General features: G+C 31.5%; 1 pseudogene; it reads right to left on the reverse strand.

The window, feature by feature from the left end:
* Positions 1–11,563: 11,563 nt before the first annotated feature.
* LOC131594119 (uncharacterized) lies at positions 11,564–12,898 on the reverse strand (annotated as a pseudogene).
* Between the last annotated feature and the right edge of the window lie 253 nt (positions 12,899–13,151).

Raw genomic sequence — 13,151 nt, forward strand, 5'->3', positions numbered from 1 at the left:
AAATTTTATGATTGATTTATAATCATTCACTGTAGTATTAATATTTGAAGAAACTTGATTTTTCACTTTATATAATTATTAATTGAGTCAACCGACATTTTTTCGAAGTGATTTATCGCGGGCTACTAAGTCAATCATCTAATATCTTGATCATCACTCTTCTAAATTCTAAAAGAGTTTAATTGATATGCACTTTTACATTATCAATAAATCACAACCACTCAATTATATTACTTTAAAAAAATTAAAATAAAAGTCAAACACTTCCGACAGATTAACAGCTATGATTCACTGACGGTGTAAAACTTCTTTACACTGTCAGTGTATTAATCCAATTAAATTCATTCTAAAATACTTTTTTTTTAGTGATTTTAATTTGTGTTGTTCTCAATGGCCCGCAACTTAAATGAAACTATAGAAAATACTCAATAATACCAAAACGAAACTTATAGAGTTGCTCATTCGAGATAACACCTTTATAAACCAATATACCCATTAGTAAGGTAATTAGAAACCAAACATGTTCGTACAGTTCAAAATTATATCAAGCTTATTTAAGTTAGATAAATTTTATCATGTATCTCTGAATCAATTACTTCAACAAATTTGTATTTATCTTAGCAGAAATAACAATTATGTAGATTATATTAGAGCCTAATTACTCTACAAATAGAAGACTAGCCTCACTCTACACAATCATGTTGTGCCTGTGCAGCCTGTGCCAAAGCACAGGGCCTCTCAACTTTGGGGCCTCAAGTTTTAAATATTACCCAATACAGATTATATATACACATATTATTTGACAATAGTCTAGCAGTAGGTATCTATGTTATACTATGTTTATCTTAATTGATTTGTCTTTTGAAAGATATCCTTCTGATAAGTTTTACCACATTAATCAATTGTAAAGAAAAACATTACATTGATATTGGTGTTTCTCAATTTTAAAATATTTTAAGTGAAATATACACAATTATGAAAATATTATCTTTTAATGTATTAATGTTTTTTATTATATAATAACATATTAAATAGTAAGGTTAATAGTTATTTACTTCCTGTAATATAGGTGTGTTTTAATTTACCCCATTTAAAAAAGAAGTTTAAAAACTTTTTTGAAATATTAAAATTTTAAGTCTTTTGCTCCTCATATGCCCTGTAAAAGTTTTTTTTTTTTTGTTTACCACCCTAATTTTTACACTTTTAGGGAGTATCTCAAAATTATAGGGGTATTTAAATTTTCTTTTTTAAAGAGAAATAAATCAAAACACGTCTATATTGTAAATTACTATTAATCTTAAAGAATAAATTATTATTTTCTAATTAAATAGTTATGATTAAATTGATAATAAATTAAAATTAAATTATTATATTATATACCCGTTTTGATCTAACCTAATATAGTGTTTATAATATTTCTTATTAATTAAATCTTTTTCATGCCTAGCACCTAATAAAATCTTTATGTATATTTTTATGTCTTTCTTATTAATTTATAATATTTTATAATATTTTATGTGTAGCTCTTAATAAAACCTCATATACTTTTTTAAGAAATATATTAATATATATGTTTTGTATAAAAAAAGTTATATTTGTAAATTATACATACAATTTATTTAAGTTGGTTTAGCACGTTGAATCTAAATCTTGGTGATTTTATTAATGTAAAAAAAAATTAAAATTTAAAATTGTTAATGTTTAAATTTTTTTATAAATTTGAATTGAAACATAATTACAATAATTTAAATTTGTAAATGACCTAGAAAAAACTCTATAATTAGAAAAAATATTCAGGCAAAAAGGATACATAAATCGTATTTATATGAATTAAACTTTTGCAAAAGTATTTTTAAATATTTTTTTAATTTTTAATTTTATTTATAATCAAATATGTAATAATTTTTTAAATAAAATATAATTTTTTTAGAGGGCCTATTTTAAAAACTAGAACCAAACCTCTAATTTGTTTGTGTCGGCCCTACATGTTCTATATAGTATCGACACTTTTGAAAAAAATATATTTACATTCGTGTTGGTATTAGACACGTGTATCGATATTTATAATTATATTTAATTTATTTATCTTTTAAAATATTATCAATATCACCGTATTAACGTAGGGATGTTATTTGAAGTGTTCGTAAATTGCCTTATTAATTTATAACAAATTTGGTTTCTCTGTTTTTTCTTTTCCTACTTTCTTTCTTTAACAAAGTTGGCGAAAGCTTAAACATTAGGTATAAGAACTTATATATTCTCCATCCATTAGAATTGAGTTAAAAAACAAAACAAAACCAGAATATGCTTAAAAGAAGACAATTGGAATTTTGCGATAAAGAAGGAAAATGGTTTATTTGCTTATTGATTCTTCGTTTTATCATAACTTTGATTAAAAATGATTTAATAAGGGAATATGCATTGATTTTAAGAGTAAAGTATTGAACATAAAGAATGTTGGATCAATTCTTCCATAAAGCCATTTTAAGAATTTTTGTCAAATTCCTTTGTTACAAATAACAAATTTTAAAAGGAAAAAGAAACTGGTTTTTAATTTCTTAAAGTATCAAAACCTATATATAGATGAGGATCTATTCTGGCATTTATACGGGGTGATGGATTTAGTAGTGTTTGTGTTCTTTTTTTCTTTTCTTAATAACGAGTGTGCATCTTCTTCTTTTCTTTTGGATATAAATATCGAGTGATCAAGCAGTTGATAATTATCTTGTACTATATAGTAATAAAAAAAATATATATGCAAAGTTATCGCTAAATTTTTAAACGAAAAAAATTAAGAGTTTTTATTTTATTTTTATAATTAACATTGTATTTAACAATGAGTATTAGGGGTACTGAAACCCAAATACAACAAGTAGCTAACAAAATCATCAAAGAAAATCCAACGGATATTTACACCATTCGTAGAAATTACAATTTAATCTATTCGTTTCAATTTGAAGCCATCACCAAGTAAACATCTTGATTTTGATAACAATGTCTTCCACATCATCTTCCTCATTGTTAAAGATTTTATTATTTCTAAACTTTCATATGCACCAAGTTGTTGCAAACCAAACAGCCCCCTCCCTTCCTCTTGACACTTTTCCTTTTAAACACTCCAAAAAATGCAAGAAATTCTCACAGCATGTATGATTGTTATAGGATCTTGTAGCCATACCTAACCAATCCAGCACAAGTTCCAAACTTGTTAGACAAACCTGCAGTTCCACATAATGTGGTCAGCTTCCTCCGGCAATTCATTACATAAAACACACACCTTATCAATCTCATTAGTAATTATTCCTCTCCTTGCAAGTTGACATCGAGTTGGTAATCTATCCTGAAGCAAACGCCAAACAAACAACTTAACCTTTTGAGGCACTTTAGCCTTTCAGGACTTCTTCATTGCTTTCACCATCGCCACATTTCTCCAATTCTCCTGCTGGCCCTGCACCAATCTAGCATAATATAATTTCATAGAGTAACAGTTTCCCTCTCCAAAAGGCCACACCAAAACGTCTTCTTTGAACTGGATCGGCTGCACTTGTAGCAATAGTTCAGCCAACTCCCTCGCTTGCAACATTAAATCTGGATTACTCACATCCAAGTTCCACTCAATCTTCCAATTCCATCGATTGTTCGTCCAATAACCATTTTTTGCAACAGTAGAGCCCCTGTCGGACACAACAGCATATAGATATGGGAAGAGATTTGATAGTGATGTATTACCAATCCATTTTGAATTCCAAAAAGGAATCAGTGCGCCATCACCCAGCCTCTATGATACAATATGCTTAAAACCATTATTTGATTCAGTCCCCTTAAATGACATTAAATCTCGCCACCAAAGAGATTTTTTTTCCTTTGATCCTATTTTAGCGTCGTTCCAGATGCAATTCCCCAAGTCACCATAACGTTGTCTCAACAGAGCCGCCCAGATAGCATTGTGGTAAACACATAATCTCCAAAGCCATTTGCATAACAAAGCTTGATTGAAAGAAATCATATCTTTGATACCCAAACCACCTTCTTCTTTAGATCGACAAACAGAATTCCAATTAAGCCACGATATGCCACATTTATCAACTGAACCATTCCATAAAAAGTTCCTTTGGATACAAGTAATCTCATGAATTATCTGTGTCGGCATTTTGAAGAATGAGAAGTAATAGACAGGTAAATTTGACAGCACTGAATTGATCAAAGTGACGCGTCCTCCCATTGACAACAATCTACCCTTCCATGTTGATAGCTTAGCCTTCAGCCTGTTAACATTTGGCTTCCGAAATTCCAATCTTCTGTGATTCCCACCAACAACAATTCTAAGAAATTTGAAAGGAATTCGATCAATCCTGCAAGAAAGAAATTGTGCAGCTGCTGATAGAAAGTAATCTTCAATCCCTATCCCATATATTTTGCTCTTGCACATGTTAATTCGTAAACCAGAGACCATTTCAAATCCTCGCAAAATTGCTTTCAACGACCAAAGGTTACTCCAGGTTCCTTCCCCCACTATTATCGTGTCGTCCACAAACTGCAATAAACTGAAAGCTGCCTCCTCATTCACCTTAAATTCCTTAAAATTACCAATTTCGACTGCCTTGTTGACAATTCTAGCCAAACCTTCTGCTGTAATAGCAAACAGATAGGGGGAAAGGGGATCCCCTTGCCTCAAACCACGCTTAACAGAAAATTCACCTGTTGGACTTCCGTTAATCAGTATCGACATCTCACTTGTGAAAATTCCAGCTTCTAACCATCTCATCCACCTTTGACCGAACCCAACTTTCTTCAAAATCCCTCTCAAATAATTCCAATCCACACAATCATATGCTTGAGCAAATTCCACCTTAAATAGCATACAATTTTTGTGTTCTCTCTTATCATAGTCAATTATCTCATTCGTCAACAAGATACCATCCAAAATTTGCCTCCCCGAAATGAAGGTTGTTTGTTTGTTGGATATAATCTTCCCTATTACCCTTCTAAGTCTTGATGCTAAGAGCTTCGAAATGACTTTATACATACTTCCAATCAACCAAATTGGACGAAATTCCTCCAACCCTTTAGGGTTTTCGACCTTAGGAATCTAAGCTAGAAAAGACGAGGTCATAGCTTTAGGCATTTTCGCACAGTGATGAAATTCTTGAACAAATTCAATTATATCACTACCAACCACACTCCAATATTTTTTTATGAACTCCAGATTAAATTCATCTGGTCCAAGGCTTTTGTCCCCTTCATAATTAAAAACCACTTCTTCTATCTCTTCCCTTGAAAACATGGCTTCCAAATCCCCGCTCTCTTGCCTTGATAAACTTTTAAATGTGAAACTATCTAAATTCGGACGCGTTGCTTCCCTTTCTACAAATCTGCTAGCAAAATGAGTTTTAACTGCTGCTTTCACTTCCTCCACCTTATCAAGCACCCCATCCTCCATTTCTAAAGCCATTATAGCATTCCTCCTGAATCTTGCTTTCATTGAAGTATGGAAGAATTTTGAATTTAAATCTCCCTCTTGAACCCATATTTGTCTTGATTTTTGTTTGATCAAACATTCTTTCAAGTGCAGCTTGTTCCAAATAGAGTCAGACGCTCATTTTCTTCTTTCGTGAATATCATTTTGTACCAAATTCCTAGCATTCATCATTTCTAATTTTATTTCATTTAACTCTTCCACCTCCTCTTCTACCTTTAAGACTATCCACCCAAACACTTCTTTATTCTACCGCCTCAAAAGATTTCCATTCGCTCTTTACAAACTGCATGAACTCAGGATGTTCAAACCAAGCCTTAAACACCTTAAAAGGTTTTGGACCCCAGTTTAGATTGCTTGACAATATCCAAACAGGTCTATGATACGAAATATCTCGCTTTCCAGAAGTTTGAGGAACAATATTCCACTTATGAATCAGCCCCTCCGATATCAAAAATCTGTCTAGCCTACTACTTGCAGAACCGTTCGAATTGATCCAAGTGTGTTTATTTCCTACAACTGGTACATCATTTAACTCCATCAAGTCTATAAAGCTGCAAAATTCTTCCATCTCCATTCTTCTCCCCTCAGCATTTCGCCCACATCTTTTCTCCTCATATTTTGATGCATTAAAATCTCTCCCCAATATCCACTCCCCATCAGAATACTTACTTCTCAATTCTATTAACTTCAACCAGATATTTCTTTTATCGCCTAACAAGCAAGGAGAGTATATATTCACAAAATAAATATTGGTACCTCAACACTGCTTTAACTCCCAGATAACCTTTCCCCATTAAACTGAACATTGGTTTAATGGTTCCCTTCTTCCAGATTGTAAAAATTCCATCTGACTGGCCTTCAGATACCTTCCCCGACCAATCACACTGATTATCACCCCATAAGCTGAAAACAATTTCCTCCTTAATGTTCTGCATTTTTGTTTCCTTATAGAAACAAATTTCAATTTTCTGCTTTGCCACCACTTGACTGGTCCTTCTTCTTTTAATAGAACTTCCACTCCCACGAATATTGAAAGTTCCAATATTCATTTCTCACCATTTTTACTCCCCAACGCCTTGTTGTCTTTCTCCCTATCTCTTGCTTCCATATTGCGAATAATTCCCTAAAATGCCTCCTCATCCTCATCCCCGTCGATTCCCAATTCCTTAATTAATCTCCACACCTTTGCTGGTAAATTGCCATCTAACTCTTTACAATACCTTGAATTTCCTTGCTTGAGTCTTTCGTTATCAACATCCCCAGGTCTCCAAGGTCGGATCTCCGAGAACCAAGTTGATATCCAATCCGCAGCTTCAGTCATCAATGCCTCTATTTCTCATTCTTCTTCCGCCTCCAAAAGACACAAGTTAGAACCTAACGGCGTAGCTTTAATAGTGAAATATCCTTCTACATTCAGTGTATTTTGAATATTATATGTACTACCCGCTTTTTCCACTACTCCAATGAAAGCTTTCTGAAATCTAGTTAGCTTCACATCTTCAATATCAAACTGTAAATGTGCAAATTTTGGCTTTTGCTCATGTCTTCCAGTCCCATAATGCGTAACCCTTACATTACCAGCCTCCTTGCTTCTCTTTTGACCACTCCTTTTGCTCCCTTCATCTGCTCCTTGATTATAATCCCTCATATTACCTAATGCTTGAGCATACGATTTTGTATGGTCAACCACATTACCTTGACCTTCCATTCTTCTACTCCCTACATCCCTACTTCTACCCCGATCAGAAGTTTTGCCATTACGCCAGTCTGACGAAACCTTCATGTTAATCTGTCTTCCACGTTGAAATCTAGGCACATTAGCATATAGTTTCTTAGCTCTGATGAATATGTTATCTAGCTTCACCGCTAATAGATGTTCGTCCTCCACTTTTCTAAACCTCACAAACCCATATCGCTTTCCCCTCTTATCCCTTCTTGATGGGATAACAACCTCCACCACCAATCCATACTCTTTCCCCTCTTTTCCTTCAAAGTCTTTCGGAAACTCCGTAAAGAAGAAGCTTGATATTGGTTCATCATAGCTTTCTCCCATTCCTTTCTTCGAGTCCCATACCCCCTCTCTGAGCTCCCCTTGCTTCCTTTTCCTATTGACCACTGTTTTCCATCCCCCGTTGACCACCCCAGTATCTCCTCCATCACCTTTGTCTACTCTATCACCTTTCTCTGATCTCTCTCCTCTCTCTAACATTTTTACTCTTGGTCTTACAACATACTTAAAAAAAATTAAGAGTTAACAATTATTTAAAAATAACTCATAGAGTGCGTTTGGATGAGGTAATTGAAAATTTTAAAGAAATTTAAAATTTAAAGCAATTGAAATCTATTCATTTTTAAATTATTTTGTTTGGGTGAAGTATTAAGATGATTCATTGTTAGAATTTTGGGGTCACTTTTTATAAAATTTAAATTTTTTGGACCAAATAAAAAATTAAAAAGTAGGGACCAATTCGCAATTTTTAAAAATTTGAAGGACCAAATTGTAAAATTTAAAAATTATTAAGGACCAATTTGCAATTTGTTGAAATTTTTTGGGGTCAAATTTGTAATTTTAGAAAATATGATGACCAATTTGCAAATTTTGAATAAATAATAGTAACAAATACATTCTATGAAGTATGAGAGAAAATTTCAAATTCTTTGGTTTTTGGTGTCATTTCAAAATGATTAAATTTAACTTAGATAAAATACTCCATAAATTTCCATCATTTTAACAATTATTCATTTTTCTATCCAAACAATAAATTTTGTGCAAATCATTTTAAATTCCCTCAAAACATTAAATTACCTCATTAAAATGTTTCATCCAAACACACTCTTAGACACTAACTGCTCAAATTTTGTGTATTCGATATAATAACGCTCAAGTAAATATACAACAATTTTGTAAAAAGTTTCGTAACTTTTTCATTTTTATACAATACATTTTTTTAATATATATGAAAAGTGTTCTTGTCTGGGCCGAGCAGGCCCATAGACGATCAGGCCCAATTGGGCGAACGTCCCTTTGTGACCATTGGAATGTCAAATTTACGTGTCTCATGAAAATCACATGATCAACCCATTAGCGAAAAACTCGGGTTGCCAGCTCCGAACCTTACGGTCGGTTCACCCAAGACGTGAGTCACTCGCTGACTCTGCCCTACCACGTAGGATACTGACAGTTTCTTGTTTCTAGGCCTCCAATAATCCAACCCAAAATAGGGAATCTTGGCTCAGCGTTGGGGCTATAAATACCCTCTTTCATTAGAGGGTCAAATATTCATTGATTCTCACTCTAAACCTTTATACTTGCACTCTGATTGATCTCTCTTCTCATTTTGGCATCGGAGTACCTTATATATACACAGGGCCGACCTTGGACCAGGGCAACCAGACCCATAGCCCAGGGCCTCAAAAAACATGGAGCCTCAAAAATTTAGATTGTGTGCTTTAGTAATTCGATTATATATATATATATATATATATATATATATATATATATATATATATATATATATATATATATATATATATATATATATATATATATATATATATATATATATATATATGTATATATATATATATATATGTATATATATATATATATAGTTTGTTCAATGATAGTAAATATTGCAGTATTGTCCCAGTGGAGACATTCTCACTACTCATTTTGTAGGTAGGTTACGAGATCGATACTTTAATAAGACAAGTATTATTTTTAATTTTTTATTACAAAAGCTAATTAACAAAATGAAGATATTAAGCCAACCACCCATATGGTAATTCAAAGCACAGCCCACCCACTCCACCACTGGTTAACTTATATTAATGTTACTACAATACAATTCCATAACTATTCACTAACATCATTCTTTTAAATCCACTTTTTAACCAATTCTATCATAAAAATTTATAAAAAAAAATCTTTTTTTATATAATTTTTAATATTATTTATATTTTAAATAAAATATCTTTTTTTTAAATATTTTGCACTCTATTTTTTAAGGATCAATTTTTAAAATTAGAACCGAGCTTTCTAAACTATAAAAGATGCCATGGCTTTAATGTAAAATTTAAATAATTTTTGTTTTTATAATTAAACATTTAAAAATTTATTATATGACCAAAATTTAAGATTAATTGTTTAATTTTTTATTAGAGGCCTATTTTTTGTTTTCATAATTAAACATTTAAAAACTTATTAAATGATCAAAATTAAAGATTTATTTTTAATTTTTTATTAGAGGCCTATTTTTATTACTAGCCCCGGGTCTCTAAAAAATCAGGACCGGTCCTATATATACACCTTCTATTCTCTGAAGATCACTCAGTTACCGACCAGAACAATCCATTCTGATCAGGTACGATTAAAAAGTGATAATAAAAAACGGAAATAATATTATAAAGATAGTTTGTGAATTAACTTAAAAGATGACATTATATACTTGTTTTAAAGAAGATTAATTCATATGGTACGAATTAGCTAATTAAAAGCGTGAATTCAACTATAATTATGATTGTTGTGAAAATCTTGTTTGTGTGTAAACCATAAATTATAAGTATATTTTGAATCTTGAGTTGTAATAACTTGGATGAATTTTTGAAATTCAAGTTATTTAAAAAAAATTGATAAAAAAATGAGAAAAAAGTGCACATATCAATCAAGGACGCGCATTCTACAAAATCACATAATACTGACATAACATTGCACTATCTTTAATCTTAATAAAAATTAAGCTTAATTAATCATGAAATCTCTTAATTTAATTTAAAGTTTCACTTCAATTTTTCATATAACAAATTTTACATTTTAGTCTTTTAAAAATAGGATTGGTAAAATGTGTTGGCTCTGCCAAAAGCACGAGACAGACTATTTGACTCATTATTTATGACGGATCGAGTTGAGATTTTTTACTCGATGTTTTAAGTTGATCCGTTCCGCCTAACCCGCCTTAAAAGCGGGACTGGACGAGTTTTGCCCGCCAGCTTTTTATTAAAACTTTTTCTTTATTTATAATAAAAATTGGGTAGCATTGAACAAGTTAATTCACTCTTTTTTTTTTTTCTTCTCTTTATTGATAAAAAATTAAGAATTTGAATATTTGCGTTTAACGCCACCGAGAATTATAAAATTTGCATTCATATTATTTCGCTTACAATGATGTTGGATGCAATTTGCAACCATGAAAACCAATCATTTAAAAATAAGAATTAAAAAATTGATAATTAATGAAATAGTAATTTTTAAAAAATTATTATTTAGTAAAATAGTAACTTTTTATATATTTTAAGTGTTCAATGACTCTTAAATATGTGTATTATTGAGAGCCGTTTCAAGTTTTTGGAGGTCTTGTGTAGGTTAGTTATAATTTAATTATAAAAAAATAAATATAAGCCCTACTTAATCACGATTTAACTCGACAAATATTTTATGATGTCCTATTTACCTATAATTTAGTCATAAGAAATTTGAGGTTTTGTGCGTTAAGTTGTCTTGCACACCCTCAAAGACTGTCCTAGTATTATCGTTTGGATGGTACTAGCATATGGAATAAAAAATTAACCATGTCTAAAAGTTTGTAAGTAATAAATCAATCTGTAAATAAAAAATAAAGTACTAAATCAATCAACCATGTCTAAAAGTTTGTAAATTAATCTGTAAATAAAGTAGTAAATCAATCAGTAAATAAATTCGTAAATTATTTAAAAAAATTGTAAATAAAATATTAAATCAAATTGAAAAAACAAAAGTTTTGTCGGCCGGTCGCCAACTCGTTAGTAAATGGGAGGAATTTGGCTTTTAAGCTCGGATTGGCCTACCCCTTGATGTTAAATTTTATGAAAAAAAGTTAGGTTGTGTATATGTGACATGACATCACGACAAAAGTTAAAATAGTGAGTCAACAATTTAATCATGAAATTAAATTGAAACCTTATAGTTAGTTATAGGATCAAATTGAAACTTTTTATATCAACAAAATATTGAATTTAATAGCATTAAACTAGAATTTTGTTACATTACTTAATTCAAACCAAAGACATTAAACCAAAATGGCATTAAACATGTTTGGAAATGGCATAAGGTGTACAAAGAGACAACTACAAAAGGTTTACATAAAAATATAAACACATTTATAGTTGGCAACTGTGGTAGAATCATTACAAATGGAATTAAAAATAATTGATCATTTTTATGCCATTTTTTATTTGAAGATATACAAGTGAAATAGGAACAATATGGTTACAGAGTGTGCAACTCCAAACAGAAGGATTATCAAACTCATGGGAACATCAATAACAGCTGCTTTTTTAGAGATGCAGCTGGTCTGACAAATGGTTCCACGTGAAGAAAATTACTGGCACGTTTGCTCTTCCTGCTATAGAAGACACACTTCTTCCCAAGCCTAATGTGGTTTTCTGATCCTGTTAATGTAATTGTTCAATCTAGCAGTCCAGCAATCTTTTGAATAAGTAGAACTAGGTTCCCAAGAAGAAGGAGAAATGCCTTGCCTCTGTTTTGCACTACTGACACTAAAGCTGCTGCTTCCTGAAGATTTTTGCTTCTACATGTTGGGACCACCCTTATTCACCGTCTCAAACTTATGTAAGCTTGGCTCAACCATTTTATCATAAACAATTAACTTAGACTCTACAACCGGATCCTTTGTATTTGTCACTCTCTTCCCATAACTATTGTTAGTACCCAATGGAACATTGTATTTATTCCTGAAAACCTGATGAACTTCTAAAATCCTCTACACCAGACAAATTTGAGCTGGTATTGGCGTTGAGATTAGCAACATCTTCAATGATAGAGCAAGCTCTAACGACACAAGCTATGAGAGAAACACATTATGGGGGGTGGCGTGTTCTTTTGATGGAAGTTTTGGATGTCTTCAAGTAGTAGTGAGGTGTATGATTGTGGAGGAATCAAAAGACCTTTAGGGTTGAGGTCTTAACTCTAAGTCTCGCGAACGCCTCGAAGATCTGCGTCTTGTTAATATCTAGGGTTTTAGGTTTTCAACACCCGGTGGCACCACTATCTTGACAACAACATAATCGGTCGGTCATTGAAGACATCATTTTAACATCTTTATCTTGTTATATTTTTGTCTTGCAATTCACATAGACACCCTTGTCCAATGCAATTCTGCTGGAAGTTGGATTTTGCACCACACAGGGGAAAACACTAGAAACTCCGTGACATTAATCACATGCATAAATAAGACAAATTACAAAAACTCTTTCAAGCTAATAAATCATGAACCAAATGTTACCTAATATGTGTTGATTCTTGAATTCAACAAAATCTTAAACACACAAGATATATTATTATCAATAAGAAATCAAAAGGGCTTTGGATAACTACATATATATATTTTACAATATATATTTTACAGCTTCCTTCATACTCATTATAGTCAATGTATAATAATTCTGGAAATATAAATATAATAATTCAGGAAATCCATATATCAAAAAAGAAGTAATATTAATATCCAAATACTTTTAAATCTACAATCTGCTTTATAAAATAAAACACAGGATAAATTTAGGATAAACTAACCCCTAAATCAAAGGAAAAGCAGAAACAGATCAGCTAATGCAAGAACAAGTGAATTTGGTAACAGCCTTGGTACCCTTGGACACGGCGTGTCTAGCCAACTCG

The sequence above is a fragment of the Vicia villosa genome, linkage group LG1, assembly GCF_029867415.1.
Source record: "Vicia villosa cultivar HV-30 ecotype Madison, WI linkage group LG1, Vvil1.0, whole genome shotgun sequence".
NCBI lineage: Eukaryota > Viridiplantae > Streptophyta > Magnoliopsida > Fabales > Fabaceae > Vicia > Vicia villosa.